Source organism: Mustela erminea, chromosome 7, assembly GCF_009829155.1.
Source record: "Mustela erminea isolate mMusErm1 chromosome 7, mMusErm1.Pri, whole genome shotgun sequence".
NCBI lineage: Eukaryota > Metazoa > Chordata > Mammalia > Carnivora > Mustelidae > Mustela > Mustela erminea.
This window is the reverse complement of record NC_045620.1, coordinates 8,569,708-8,584,295: the sequence shown is the minus strand read 5'-3', so window position 1 is coordinate 8,584,295 and position 14,588 is coordinate 8,569,708. Positions and strand designations below refer to the sequence as shown.

The 14,588-nt window shown below is 46.0% G+C and overlaps 1 long non-coding RNA gene across 2 annotated transcripts; it reads left to right on the top strand.

Annotated features, from left to right (window-relative positions):
• Positions 1-1,753: 1,753 nt before the first annotated feature.
• LOC116594797 lies at positions 1,754-12,250 on the top strand. Of its 2 annotated transcripts, XR_004287417.1 has the most exons (5): positions 1,754-5,117; positions 5,201-5,418; positions 6,024-6,067; positions 6,286-6,845; positions 7,139-12,250. It is a non-coding gene; the product is annotated as an uncharacterized LOC116594797 (long non-coding RNA). The 2 variants fall into 2 exon arrangements; XR_004287416.1 differs by having other exon boundaries at positions 6,286-12,250.
• Positions 12,251-14,588: the final 2,338 nt, after the last annotated feature.

Here is a 14,588-nt window from a genome sequence, read left to right as displayed (position 1 = left end):
ATTATTGGCACCAGCAGAATAATAATATCCTAAAGCCAAAGGACAAAGTCACATTTGGTTAAAGATTTCTGCATTGTGAGATGAAACATTCAAAGTAGAGTCGCTCTAGGAAGATCTGGTAGAAGAGTTTCAGGCTGTACTTCATTAACTAGCTTTGAACTTTTCTGCACCTTTATTGACATTGGGGACTGGATCATTCTTGGCTGGGGCGGTGGGGGGCTGTCCTGGGGACTGGAGGATGTTCACCAGCAGCGCCTCTGGCCTCCACCCACTGGATGCTGGTAGCACCCACCTCCCCACATTTTTACAACCAGACACGTCTCCAGAGAGTGCCTAAATGTCCCCTGAGGGACAAAATCTCCCCCTCTTGGGAACAATAGCTTTAAAGATACCATAGTACCTATAGCAAAAGTCCAATATCCCCAAAAGGCCAAAGGTTGGGTCGCAACTCCTCTGACCACCTGCTTACCATCCATTGATACTAATGCCCTCCTCAGACTTTGCAACAAGTCATAGGAACAGTTGTCTCCCTGTGGCTTGCCCATTGCTTCTGCCCTGTTGTCCCTGTTCACCACGGTGTCCCCAGTGCCTGCCATGAGAGCCACACTCTAGACCCTGGAGTGGCTACCTTCTGCCCAGATCCCTCTCCGACCCTGAAGACCCAGTCCCAGTGAGCTCATCGCCAGAAGGCTTCAGCATCTCATCCCGGTGAACATACACATGGGAGCATTGCTGGATTCAGTTCCTTCTCCTCTGCCTGCTTGCCAGGAAGATTCTTTGATCACTTTTTGCCTTGGTTTCCTTATCTATGAAATCCCTATAGCCGTGGGTTATAGCCATGGGTATATGGATCTGTCTGTAGGGTTACTGTGAGGATTCACAATGATAAGACCTGCAGGTAATACTTATTACAGCATCGCCCATGTCAGCTGATAGGAATATTTCATAGCCTGAAGTCTTCTTCCTTTTGCACACTTGGTTTGTGCCTCTGCCTCAGTTTCCCTCGTAGCCTACTTTCCTTGACCACATTTTCCAAACCCAAACCGGGATCAGTCATGTGACAGATCTAGAAGGATGGCCCAGAGTTCTGAAATGCAAGGGCAGATGGCTGTCCTTATTACGTGTGTGTGTGTGCATGTGTGTGTACACTCGTGTATGTGTGTGCGCTCACATCTCACATGTGGGCCACACATATGCTCCCAAAAGATCCTGGATGGGAGACCACGTTCTCTCCTTCTCTGGTGTGTGGGAGCTCCGCCTCGTATTTGTTGATCTGAATTCTTTTAACTTCAGAAGAGGCAGTTCTCTTTCAGAAACTCCTCTCGCCTTCTGACCCCCTGAGTCCCCAATGTCCTTCAGTTAAAGAAAGCGTGGCTTTCGTAAATGTTAATTTCTCCAAGAAAATGCTAAATTCTCCAAATGTTAATTCCTCCCTTCATCTCTGGCCAGGACAATTCAGGATAAAATTTCTTATTCTTCAGGACTTGTGGAAGAGTGGTTTTAGAAAGACAGTTTAAGATCCAACTGGGGAATTTGATTAATGCTGATTTCTAGACCTGGGTTCAGATTTAATCAGAAATTCTGACAGGGGGGCCTTAAAATCTGAATTTTTTTTTTTTTTTTTGAAGAGAGAAAGCATGTGTGCGGTGGGACAGAGGGAGAGGGAGAGAGAGAGAATCTCAAGCAGACTCCATGCCCAGTGTGGAGCCCAACTCGGGGCTCGATCTCATGACCCTGAGATCATGACCTAAGCCAAAATCAAGAGTTGACCACTTCACCGACTGAGCCACTGGGGTGCCCCCAAAATCTGAATTTTTAAAAGCGTCCTAATTCATATTTATGTTTGCTCATTCGAATAGCCAGGACATTAGAAAAATCCAGCAAAAAGCATGGAGGTCTCCTGGGATTACAGTCTTTGTGTGCCTGGGCCCGGGACTGTGGCCATGTTGATGAGGAGAGAAAGAGAGTTGTGTTCCTCCATGCTTCCCGCCACGCTCTGGACAATGTAAACGATGCACAGGGAGAGATTTTCTTGTTTAAATGAAAGGGTTGTATTCTTAGTCTGCATTCCACCACTCTTAAGAGCGCCCGAGGGGGAGGGCTAGGTGCTTGCCTGCAGTCTGGAGGAGGGTGACTGTTCTCCGCAAAGCAAAGCAAAGTACAGACAGTGACAAGTTCTGAGAATTATCTCAGAGCATCAAGACTGGAGCCATGACTTCACAAAGCATCCCTTTTGGGAAGACTTTGTGACCAGGTGCACCGGAAAGGATTCCATATGGCTCCAAGAGTCTGGTGGAGTTGGATGCATAGTTGAGTAGAACCCAAAGATATGAAATAATCCATCCTTGGTTTCTTTCTGGATGATTAATCCCTCCTCGATATCCAAGACCTGTCTTATGATTAATTTAAGTTCTCCCACAACCAAAAGTCTGTGTCAAATCCTTAAGAGTAACAGAGCCCCACGTCCCATGTGATTTATTTAAGAAACAAAAGCAAAGAGGCTGTTAGGTCTCTTCCTTCAACTTCCCTGCTTGCCAATAATTTCATACCATTGATTTCTTTCTCCTTTCCTGTGGTTTCTGAACAAAATGCAACTCTCCCTTTTGACACTCTTCAACAGTGGACCCAGGGCATTTAGTTGGAATTCCGCATTACCTCTTTCTAACTGGAGGGACTTCACATGGACCTCCGAATCCTCACCCTCTCCTTCCCGGACTTCTCCGTTCTCCCTTCCAACATCCTTCAGTCTCCCTTCTTAATAAGTAAGTAGACAAATAATTAAAATATTTCAGTGCTCTGCCATAGCTCATCTTAAAATGAGTGTAAATATAAGACTATTCTCAGGGTTTGCGGAGGAGTGAATGAGTGAGTTAAAGCGTGTAGGAGATCGTTGGCCCAAGGGACGTGTTCACCTCCTGTTAACTCAGAATTTCATGGGAAATCTGTCTCAATTATACCGATCCGTTTGTCTTTCTGTATTTTTTTCTGTGCACACACACTTCCCTCCCGAGCACCCTCGTTTTTTGAGTCCTTCATGACCAATCTCGCTAAAGGAGCCTTCGATCTCCACCCCCCAACAAAAGGACCTCACCTCTTATGCACTGAAGGAGACTTTCAGGGGGTCTTTGGCCACACCCCCGCTGAGTGCTGATGATTCTGTAACTGGATCACCTGTCCAGAGACCCCACCCCCTGCCCCCCACTCCACAAGCACCCCACCCAAATGCTCTGCAGTGTTCTACCTAACATCTCGGTTCTTCCTTTCCGTTATTTTCAGATTTGTAATGGCAATTTTGGTGTCTCCCCTTTTAAATGACTTGCTCTCTGGTTGTTGATGTGGCTCCTGTTGCGCCTTCCTAATGACGATAGAAACAGAAACTCAGGGCCAGAGAAATTTGTTCCCCATCTACCTTGTGATGCTCAGTGTCCTCTGTGACTATGTGTCCCCCTCTCTCTTCCTCACGTGACCTCACAGACTCCATGGCTCCCTAGGGCTATCTCTGCCCTGGGTTCCCATTTCATCTCATCTCACTACATCCAGCGATCTCACCTGACGTGGTCCCCAGAAGCATTCTGCTGTAGCCTCACTATAGTTAAAAACAAAAACAAAAAAAAACAAAACATAGTTTTCGCATTTTGATATTTTCACCTACCATCCCTCTTTGCAGCTTCTTTTGGGAAATTGGAGCGTTGCACCACGCCAGACCTATGTTTCCACGTGACCGCAGCCGGCTGGAGCTCGGAGCGTGGCTCCCATCATCAGGGCACCCCCAAGTTCATTGTGACTCACAAGCACCTCCACTCTGCTAACTTCCAGGCCCCTCCAGGCAGTTCAGGCTGCCACTTCTATCGTAGGATCCCCAGATAAGTTGTGACCTCATGTAACAAGGACAGCCAAAAAAGAAAGGAAAAAGAAAAAAAAAAGAAAAAAAGAAAACCACTTTAGGCATTCATCAATACTTGGTGGCATGCTAGTTGGGAATCATCATTCTATAAGAAGGATCGAGTTACACAGTGGGAAAAAAAAGTATAAAAAAACCGATGTTGTAGGCAAGGAAGGCAGGTCGAGATCTGTTGGGACCGTTGGGGCATGAGATAGCGAGTACTGGAATCCTGGGGCCAAGGTTTAGAAATCCAGGCCACAGCGAATCCAGACGACGCTGCCGAGGAAAGTTTGGGGACAGATGAAACTAAAATAAAAATTTAAAAAAGCAGATGCAAAACCTAAAATAAAGCTACAGAAAGAGCTGGAGGGCTGCTGGTGCCACGGATACATACGTGGAGGCAGAGACTGGGGGGATGTTGACGGTTCTGAAGATGACGCGGAGTCCCATTTTGGGCCTACTGAGTCAGAGGCCAGCAGACAGCTAAATAGACTCGGTGCGGTGGGAGGGAAGACACGGCGCGGAGCGGGGAAGGTGGATGGGAGCTGCGGCTTTAGGAGCTGCCCACATTTGTGCGGTTTTCCAAAAGCTCTCTTGGAGGCCGAGAAGAAAGAGAAATTAAAAGAGAGGAGTGGGAGGAAAAAGAGAACCCCTAAGAAGGAAAGAGTCAAGAGAGAAGTCGGAGATGAAGCAGAGAAGTTAGGAGATCGAGATGATAGATTGACATAGAAGGGACGTTTCTAGCAGGAGCCACTGAGCAAGGGAGAATGTATCTACGTAATCTATCTCCCTGAGACTCCTAGCCTTGGTTAGGAGAAGGTCGTTCAGTCATTCAGTAAGTAGACACTGAGCAGCTGCAATTTTCCAGGAAGCGTGCTGGGAAGAACCGTTCAACATGGAGATTGTATCGATCAGTAGAGCCTAGCTTTTGCTATCACACAGACTCCCAAATCTCTGTGGCTTAACATCACAAAGGCTTGCTTCACACTCATGCCGGGGGCTCTGATCCCTGTCCTTCTCGGTCATTCGGGCACCACACTGACAAAGCCGCCATCCTTTGAAACATGGCGACTGACGTGACAAAGAAAATGTGCACCAGCCATTGAAGCTTCTCCCGGAATGTGAAGGCAAGTGGGGGGGCGGGGGTGTGTGCATCTAACTTTGAGGGGCAGCAACGTACACTCCCAGCGCGCGTCGGCAGGGATGCCAGCCGGAGCATTCATGCATGGCCCCTGTGAGTTCCCCAGAGATGGTTTTAAGGAACAGAAGGTGAAACCCACAGCTGTACATACTTACCTTTCATTTCCTTACATCAAGGCTTACAACCGGATAGGCAGAGCCCAGGGCAAGATGAAAATGCAGGTCCCGGGCCGGAGGCAGGGAAGTCCATCACCTCCACACTCAGGCCCACCGCTCAAGTCGTGGTGGAGAGATGAACCCCAAAAGATGGTAACCTCTGCACCCGATGGACTTGTTACCTGGGTCAGGGGCCGCCCCCCCATCACAGCTTGGCGCTGCCGACTTGGAGAGGAATGGTATCACATGACATGAATCTGACCTTGACCCTCCCCTGACCCATACCCAGGCTCCCACAGGGATCTGAGAGCAGTGGCAGAAGGTCAGCCTTCCCCCACCTCCCCAACACGACCCAGCCACCCCCGGAGACTGACTGGCAGCGGTAACAGGACCAAGGCAGGGAGGAGGAAGTCAGATGAGATCTGGTCACCAGAGGGCAGGCTGTGAGCGGCTGAGATGCCTTCCCAGGGAGCTGGGAAGGGGTAGAACCACTTCTGAGCTGAGGCTCTGGATCCCCGGCGGTTGCCCCCTTCCCCATTAGACTTGCCCTTACAAAACACGAATTCAAGGATATTATTAAAAATGTCTTCAAGACAGTGACCACAGAGCCCCTTTGGAGAGGGCGGTCCTGTGTAGATATGCTGCCCCACACCCACCATAATGCCTTCTACTCCATCATTTGCCTGTTCTTCCTTCCAGTTGCCCTTGAAATGACATTCAGATTAGAAGTCATCCTAACAGGAAATTCGTTTGGAGTGTAACACAAATCCCCACCTACCGAGGTTACCTGAACGGGCTTGACAATAACCTTCTCTCTTTTTTTTTTTTTAAATCTTCTTCCAAGATGTGGGGATCTTCGTAACCCCACGATTTGGGCCCGGGAACGGGGTAAGGCAAGGGAGTGGGATGTGCGAGGCAACTTTGCAGGGCCCATAGTCTGCAAGTTTGTGATTCATGCAACGTCTGAGAATCTTTGCTGGAAGATTGCATATTCGATAAGCCCTCAGCTTCTCCCCTCGCCGGTGAGGCAGCCTGCAGAAGTCAGGTGTCAGGGAAATAGAAATAGGTGGTCTTAATGTTCTCTCCGGTATTCTATCTGTCTGTAGAGAATATAGCTTACAACAGATTAGCAGACTCAACCTATACCGAGACCGTGCTAAGAGTGAATGCTGTTGACATTATCAGCGATTCCTGGAGGAGAATTTCCTTCCTTTTCTTCCTTTTCTTTCTTTCCGGAATTTATTTGTTCCCCTGTATACTTGGCTCTCCTTTTTCCCACTGCTGTTTATCTCCCTGAAATAGCTTTGCGTATCGAACCATATTAAATCCACTTACTTATTGTTAGTTTATCTCTGTTTGGTATATCAAATGTTTATTTATAAGCCACTCATGTCTCTAAAATTTACCTGATTGTTGCCTGTCTCTTCTGTTTGCTGGCGTGTATCCGACTGGGCTGTGCATATATTTGCTATCCTCAGATAATAGAAGTCTCTTTGGTAAATATAACTATTTAGAAGTCCTAAAGAAAGGTTTAGAATACTTAAGAGGCAAAGAAAACATTCCTCTGTGCCCAGAAAGTACCCTCTAATGCCCAGAAAAATGCATCCCATGTTGGCGTTGGCTGTGTTCAGGAACGAAGACCAGATCTGGCAGTGAGTCCTTACGAGTAAGTTAATCCTCTCTCCTAAACGTTTTCAATATCCTGAAGTCCCACTTACCACAAATTGGTAAGTGTTAGTGCGCATGTGAGGCTGTCTCCCCGGTAGGTCTGCATTCCATGACAGGTCCAGGAGAGGACGGAGTAACTGGTCCTCCTCAGTCAACACTGGCTCTCCAACACCTGACACAATGCCCCGGAGACAGCAAGAGGCTCAGAACATTCCTTGAGTGGATGATGAATGCTTGGCCTCTCTGAACCGGGATGCTTACTTCCCTCATCTCTTGTAAATTTACATCTAGGATTATTCCGATGTACCTGTCTGTGGTCTGTGGCTACACAAAGCATCCTGTGAAGAGACACTCTGAGACGAGCCCTGGGAAGCCCAGCTTCGAGCCAGACGCACCTGTGCGTGCACTTGGCCTGGAGCATTATTAGCTGGGCTGTGTCATGGGACCTCTCAACTCCAGGCCTTCATCTGTTAAGTGGAAGTAGACAACTCACGGGTGTGTCATGAAGATAAAATGAGGTGATCAAGGCAACCTCTAGAGTACACAGTAGGCACTCCATAAATACCACCTGCCACTTCCACTGCCACCTGGTCAAGTTGTATTTGTCAGCCACCAGCGTCAGCGTGTTGGAGACTTTGGGTGCAAAATGGACATCTCGGGGAACGCCTCCTGGCGTGCTGACTCTGTAAATTCTTTTCACTGTTCCGTGGGGGCGTCATCCCCAGATGCCTGTGCCCCGGGACAGGCCGTCTCTGGGCTGGACACAAAACTGCTCTCACCCCAAGTCCCCCCGGCATGGAGGTAGTAGGGAGGAGATGTGATTATTCGGGCCTTCTGCTTCGATTATTTTGTGCCTGGGGTATGTGTTTATTTGCTGCAGTGAATTCAGGAGCACTATCAGCGCTCGCGTTCACTCAGTAAGAGTTACCGAGGTTTTCCACTTGGGCCCAGCAATTTCTGAGTCTGGATCAAGAGGCAGGAAGAGGCCTGGGTTGGGTTCCAGACCTGTAGCTGTCTTTCTTGCATGCGGGAAGCATTGGTGCTCAGTGGTTTGGCCCACAAGGATGAAGCATCCTTGCAGGCACCAATTCTTAGGCATTTCTGCCCCCCTCCCCCCACCCATGTTAGCCTTCGTTATTCATTCACTGGCTTACACCGACTTACTCGTGCGACAAGTACGTTTGTGTCAACCATTGGGCTACAGGTGGGGATACAAGGTCTTTGCACTTACTGGATCTTACCTTCTAGAAGAGAGGGAGGCCATAAATATATGCCTTAATTTTAGGGACTGCTTGGTGCCATGGCAGAAAAAAGTAATGCAAGGCAAAGAAATAGAAAACAAAGGGAGGGAAGTTGGGGGGGGGGGCGGGCATACGAGTGTTTTCGTGAGGTCATCAGAGCACAATGAGCGAGGGAATGAGTCACGTGAGAGGGAGGGCAGCGTGTTCCAGGCAAGAGAGTTGCAACAGCAAAGGCTGCTGGGAGGGCTGAAGGGGGAGGGAGACGGGGCGGCAGGGGCATGAGTGAGGGGACAGTAACAGGAGATGAGGCAGGTGGGAGACAGGGGCCTCCTCATGCAGGACCTTTGCTACCAAAACAAAGAATTTTAGGATCACAGGGAATGAGAGAACAAGGAAGGAATGATGGATGTCTGTGGGACTGCCTGGGCTCGGTCCAGCCAGGGGCTACACGGCACATTGCTGCTGTGACTGCCAGAGGAGCCGGAGCGGCTGTGGGGCCGGCATCATGGGACCAGCTAGCTACGCAGCCGTTCTGGACCTCAGTGTTCCCACCCATAAGATGGAGATAATGATCGCTCTCCTTAATGACTCTCATCTGAATTAAATGTATCTGGATGCATCAAGGATGTATCTGGATGCACCATGGTGGCTATGTAGAAATGACATTACATCCTATCATGTTGTTATTATTTTCAGAGGTTTTGTTGTTGCTGTTGTTTTTTCCAAAATGACCAAAGAGAAATGAATGTGTAGGGAAGGATGGGAGCCGCCCTAGGATCCGGCCATGTCTCACCTTGGGTTTACTGCTTGGCAAACCATTCTTGCCAGATAATACCTTGCTTGGTATAACCTGGAGGTTCCTGTCTTCAATGTAAGTGTTTTTAAAATAGAAATACCAGCATCTTCCCACAACCCACCTCTTTGGAGTGCCCCAGGCTCTTCCTTACTCCCCGACCTCAGGCTCATTCATCATCTCTCAACTCCCACAGTCCCCCGGCCCACAACCCGTGCCCCTGCGCTGTGGCTGGTGCTCATGCTGTTTGTCCAACTGGCCACGAGGGCCTCATTACCCAATTTTAGGAGCAACTGACCACGTCAAACATGCTATGAGTAGTGTCCCTGGCAGGTGCAGTACTGGAGATCCTGCATGCCTCTCTCCAGCACTTGGACGCCAGCCCCTTATTCCCCGCTGTTGACTTTTACTCCTACATAAGACCATAGCTCCAGTCTCATGTCTCAGGGAATATCCCCTGACCTCCAGAACGGACCCAGCCCCTCACAATAGGCTCCCCTGCCCGTAAACCCCTTTGTAGCATTAATCGCAGTGGCAATATTCTTTTTTTCACGTGCTTATATAACTGAAGACAGTGTGCTCTGCTAGAGCAGGAACTCCTTTGGCCTGGAAGCCACAGCCATTTGTTTCTTTGCTGTTTCCTCACCATCACCATTTCTGTGCAAGTACAGTTTTTGGCTAAGATCGGCCATGCCTGTTTGTTGAATGAATCATCAACCTTCCAGGAAGCATCTGTGTCTTTTGTAGATCCTTTAACTGGTAGTTTTGTTACTCCAAAGCCCAGCAAGAAAAAGGCAAAAGAATCCATGCAAGACTGCCCCATGAGAAGAAAACCAGATCTTTTCCAAGAAAGCCAAGCTTCTGTGTGTTCACCAGTCTAGAGGGCAGAGTGTTGTTCATCTCAGCTTCCTGTTCCCAGCAAAGAATGAAAAGCCGGTGTCTCTGGTTGAGACTATAAAGCCAGGGAAGTTGGGCTGTGACTTTAGACCAGACTCTTATCTGGAGAGCTTCCAACACCGCAGTCAAGGCCACTGGTCACATCCTGAGATTGAGGTTTTAGCAGATCTTTCCCAAGATCACCAATGAGGATGCAGATGCAGATGTTTATATTTGCTGAGGTTTGTGGACTACTATAAAAAGAATACCCCGGAGTGGGGGGGCTTGAATCACTGAAATTTCTGGAGTCTGGAATCCCAACATGTGGTTGGGTTCTAGTGAGAGTTCTCTTTTTGGTTTCTTCACATGGTAGAGACAGACAGAGGCAGAGGTGGGAAGAAAGGAGAAAGCTCTCCTATGTGTCCTCCTAAATGGGCAATAATCCCATCGGGGGGCTCTACCCTTGCAACCTCCCAAAGACCCTACCCCATAAATCTAGCCCGTTGAGGGTTAGGGTTTCCACATATGAATTTTGAGGGGACCGTCCTTAACACCTAGTTAAGGTGTTAACACCATCCTCACTGCCAAGTGAGATTTGTAGCCAATGTCCTCCATGCCTGCAAGAGGCAACATGAGACATCTATCTCTTCCCTATCAAGAAAGACTTGGATTTACACAAAGTAACCTGGGTCATTTGTCCACTCAGCAAATACTTACCAAGCAACCACAATGTGCCAGACCCTGTTCTAGGCACTGGGGATTGGGAAGTGAAAAAGATGGGCAAAAGTGCCCATCCTCAGGGAGCTTTCTTGCTAGTGGCAGAGACAGTAGGTAACTATATAAGGTAATCGGCTCATGCTAAGGGCTGCTGAGCATATACCACATGGTCATGTGTTTGAGAACAGTACAAGGAGAAGGAAACAGCTTTAGATTGAGTGATGACCCTTAGGGAGAGCAGGGTTCCCAGAAGGAGGAGCAGCCGTTGTAAAGGTCATGGAACCTAGTTAATGGCATTGAAAGGTCATTTGGGCGTACAAACAGGTATGCCCATTTTAAAAATCCGTAACCCTGACAAAAGGCAAATACATTCAGGGTATCACTTGGATTCTAAGTTGTTCTTTGTTCTCATGTTTTGGCCAAGCAGTAAACAAATTCAATGTAGTTCTCCCTGCTTAATCTCTTTCCAAGATTTCCCGCAATCCACTTGTCTCTCTATTCCTGAATAGCTGAAATGGCAGCCAGATAGGATGAGAAATATGTATTTTCATGAAGTCATGTCACACTCAACGTTACAGCAAGGCCACATGGAAGAATGACAGAATTATCACTCCCCTTTTATCACTCAGGAGAATTGTAAAATTGTGTCGTTGTGGGGTTTGCTGTTGACCACAACGATTTGATCGGCACACTCAGAGAATTTACAGTGCCTTTGTGGAGTAAAATAAATATCCGGATAAAAAACCCAAATGCCTTTGAAGGCTTCGGCTACACTGATAAATGGTTCTTATAAAGCAACATATTGATAGTTTGAGGATTAGTAAGGAAAGATATTGGGGAAAGATTTTGTAAGAAACAAATGGATTTAAATTTTAAAGAGGAAGGATGGGAGGAAGGGAGGAAGAAGAGTTAAAACATGACAAAACAGAATTATAGTGCCTTATGTCAGGTTCACTAGAAGCAGAGCCTGAGGCAAGGATTTGGGCATGGGTGATTTACTGAGTGATTGCAGTAAAACCTGTAAGGGTGTGAGGGAAGCAAGACAATATTGAGGAAGGATGTGGTCCCTGATAAAGTCTAACTTTGGTCTGAAGCACAGATGGAGGGCTCTGGAACTTAACGCCCAGTGGGTTTCTCCTCTTTAGAGACAAGGAGGATGGATTTTGTATCCCAGTGTCAGTCAGACATTGGCTATGGGTGACAGGGAGGTGTCATAACTTTTCAGGTAAGTTGGCACCTGCCAGATTTTGAGGACAATTCTGCAGGGGGGCAGCTGTGGGTGGCCAGCTGCCACCACTCACAATAGCAGTGGTTGGCTGCACCAGTAGGGGATCTTGGTGGGGAACTCGTAGAGTCTTCTGCACCAGATTCTCCTTCAAAAAGGCCTCTCTTTTCACAAAATAAAGATCCATCCATTCATTGAATTATTAACTCCTTTATTCAATGAATTTTCTTGAGCACCTACTGTTTCCAAAATTAGAGTTACAACAGTGAACAAAATAGATACGTTTCTAGCCAGGTACCACCAAACTTAAGCAAATGAGAGAGACACCACCAATCAAACCATGGCAAGAATGAAGGTAAGTTCTGTGGTAAGAGAGGTCAAGTTCTATAGGACTTCTTATTAGGACTCCTGAATCTAGGGCAGACAGTCGAGAACAGTTTTGCCCATCATAGTAGCCATGAGCCACATACTGTTATCCAGCACTTGAAATGCCGCTAATCCCAGTGAGATACTCTGGAAATATAAAATATATCTGGAATTTCAAAGACTAAGTATGGAAAAAAAAATGTAGAAGAATCTCGTCAATGGTTTGTTACAACGATTAGCTGCTAAAATGACAACATCTGGGCTCTATTGAGTTAAATAAAATATATTATCAAATTAATGGTATTCCTTACTATTTACTTGTTTAAAGTGACTTCTAGAAAATTTTTAGATTACATATGTGGCTCTCTTTATATTTCCATTGAATGGCACAGGCCAAGGGCTTCTTTCATACCTTCAGCATCACAGATTAGCTTGCTGAGCAATCCCAAACCAATCCACAAACCAGTTAACATGGGTGTTCACAGAGCATCTCTGCATAATGAAGATATGGCGTATTGCTCCAAATTTAATATTGAGCACTTCTGATCACTTGAGGCCACTATGTTTGGTTTGGTTTGGTTTGGTTTGGTTTGGTTTGGTTTGGTTTGGTTTGGTTTGGTTTGGTTTAGCTTGGCTTGGCTTGGCTTGACTTGGCTTGGTTTGGCTTGGTTTTATTTGGTTTCATTTGAAGGAGCCCCTTTGATGATGGAATTCTCTTTCCGCCTCCCTCTGGTATCCAAAGGCTCACAGAAACACAATTTCTTTCCATCCCGCACCCCTTTTAGATAATTGTAGTTTGACTGAATAGTGTTTTCCATCTACCACAGATACAATTCTCATTTTATCAGTCCTTTTTTCTCTTCTCTGTGTGGCATGATTATGAATATAAATCTATAGATTCAAAAGTGAAGAGGCAAAGAAATATAAATGGTTTGAAGTGAGTCTCTTTTCAAGTAATTTTTCCCTACCCTAGTAAGATGTCACTCCACGAGAGATTTCACAGCAGAGCAACACTAGAAAGTATGATAATCGTTCAAAACATAATTGAAAGATTTCAAAAGTTGAACTGGAAGCATTTTTGTCAGAGTTTATTGCAAGTATTTTGTATCTTTAAAAAAAAGTTTATGAAAGTTCTGTGACAAGAAGATAAATTATGGAACCATAAGAACAGGGAAATAAATGGATCCTGGAGACTGACAAACAGGGCAAATGACGAGAACGTATAATTTTAGAACACAAAAAAAAGGTAACTAAATTTGAAAAATTGCATTAGTGTATCATTTTCTGTATATGAGCCATTAGAGGGGAAAAGTGGAAATTACACCCTGTAACAAAGTAAAAATGTTTTCAGTGTTTAAAGGTAATTTTGTAATACTGCTACTATTACTTAAACTCTTACCTCTTATAAAAATCCAAAGACAGGACCCCTGGTGATATTACCTGTGTCTTAGGCAGAGAGCAACAATTTGAATTCCATTCAAATACATTTGTATTTTGCCAAGTGCTATCAAGCTCTGAGCTGCATAATTTGCCATATAAGTGAAATAGATACTTTTCCTCTGCACATTTATCACTCTCCTGTGGGCTTCATTACTGACAATCAAATCATAGAAGATGTACAAAATTGTCATGATGCACTTATTTTCTCATGATATTCGATACAAATAGTACTTCTTTACAAATGGCTCCCCCCACCCCCGGTCATTTGCCATAACGTTTTTGCGGGCTTTCCAGAATCTTACTAAAGTTCCAGTGATAGACCTTTTTTTCCTCAGCAGATATGTAGGACTCCTTGGAAAACAAATATTTCTATTTAGGGAAAAATTAAAAATACTTCCCATAAAGAAAAGCAGTATTGTTTCCCAGTAGTCCTTCATGTTAATCCCTAGATGTGTATATGTGTGTGCACCAGTAAAAGTGTTTGTGAAAACAATAGATCCTAGCTCAAGTTATCTCCCTTTTGAAATCACATCCATGCTGTCACCGAGTCATTTTAAGGATTAAATATAGAGGTGCTCATCAAATGCCCAAATCCTGGTTGGGAAAATTAAATGAGGCAGTGGGCAAGAAATACATAGCCTCCTCTGTCTAGCTTTTCTTTTTCCACTTTTAAAAACATCATGGGTACAGAGAAATTTTCATCCACTCTAAAGGATGCGAGAACAGACTCTTGGCCCAGCACCTTTAATGGGCAAGGCTATAGGGAGCGGTGGGGACTGTGGCAGACTGAAGAGCACACTCTGGCTCTAAGGGAAGCCACTGCTCCCAGCTCCAGTTTCATGCTCCATGAGCGATGTAATGTTTTCCTTTACTTCTTTTCAAAAGAAGCCAGAAATCTGGATTTCTCTTTCCCTCTCTGTGTGTGTGTTTAGAAAGATATTTCTTGATTTTTAAAGCTTGATAGCATATTTTAAGTGTATAAACACTGAGCAAGCCAAAGAAAATACATTTCCTCGCCAGATACAGCCTGAAGACTGCCAGGGTGGGACTTCTTTCTGTGGAACGGTCTTCCCTACGGGTCTG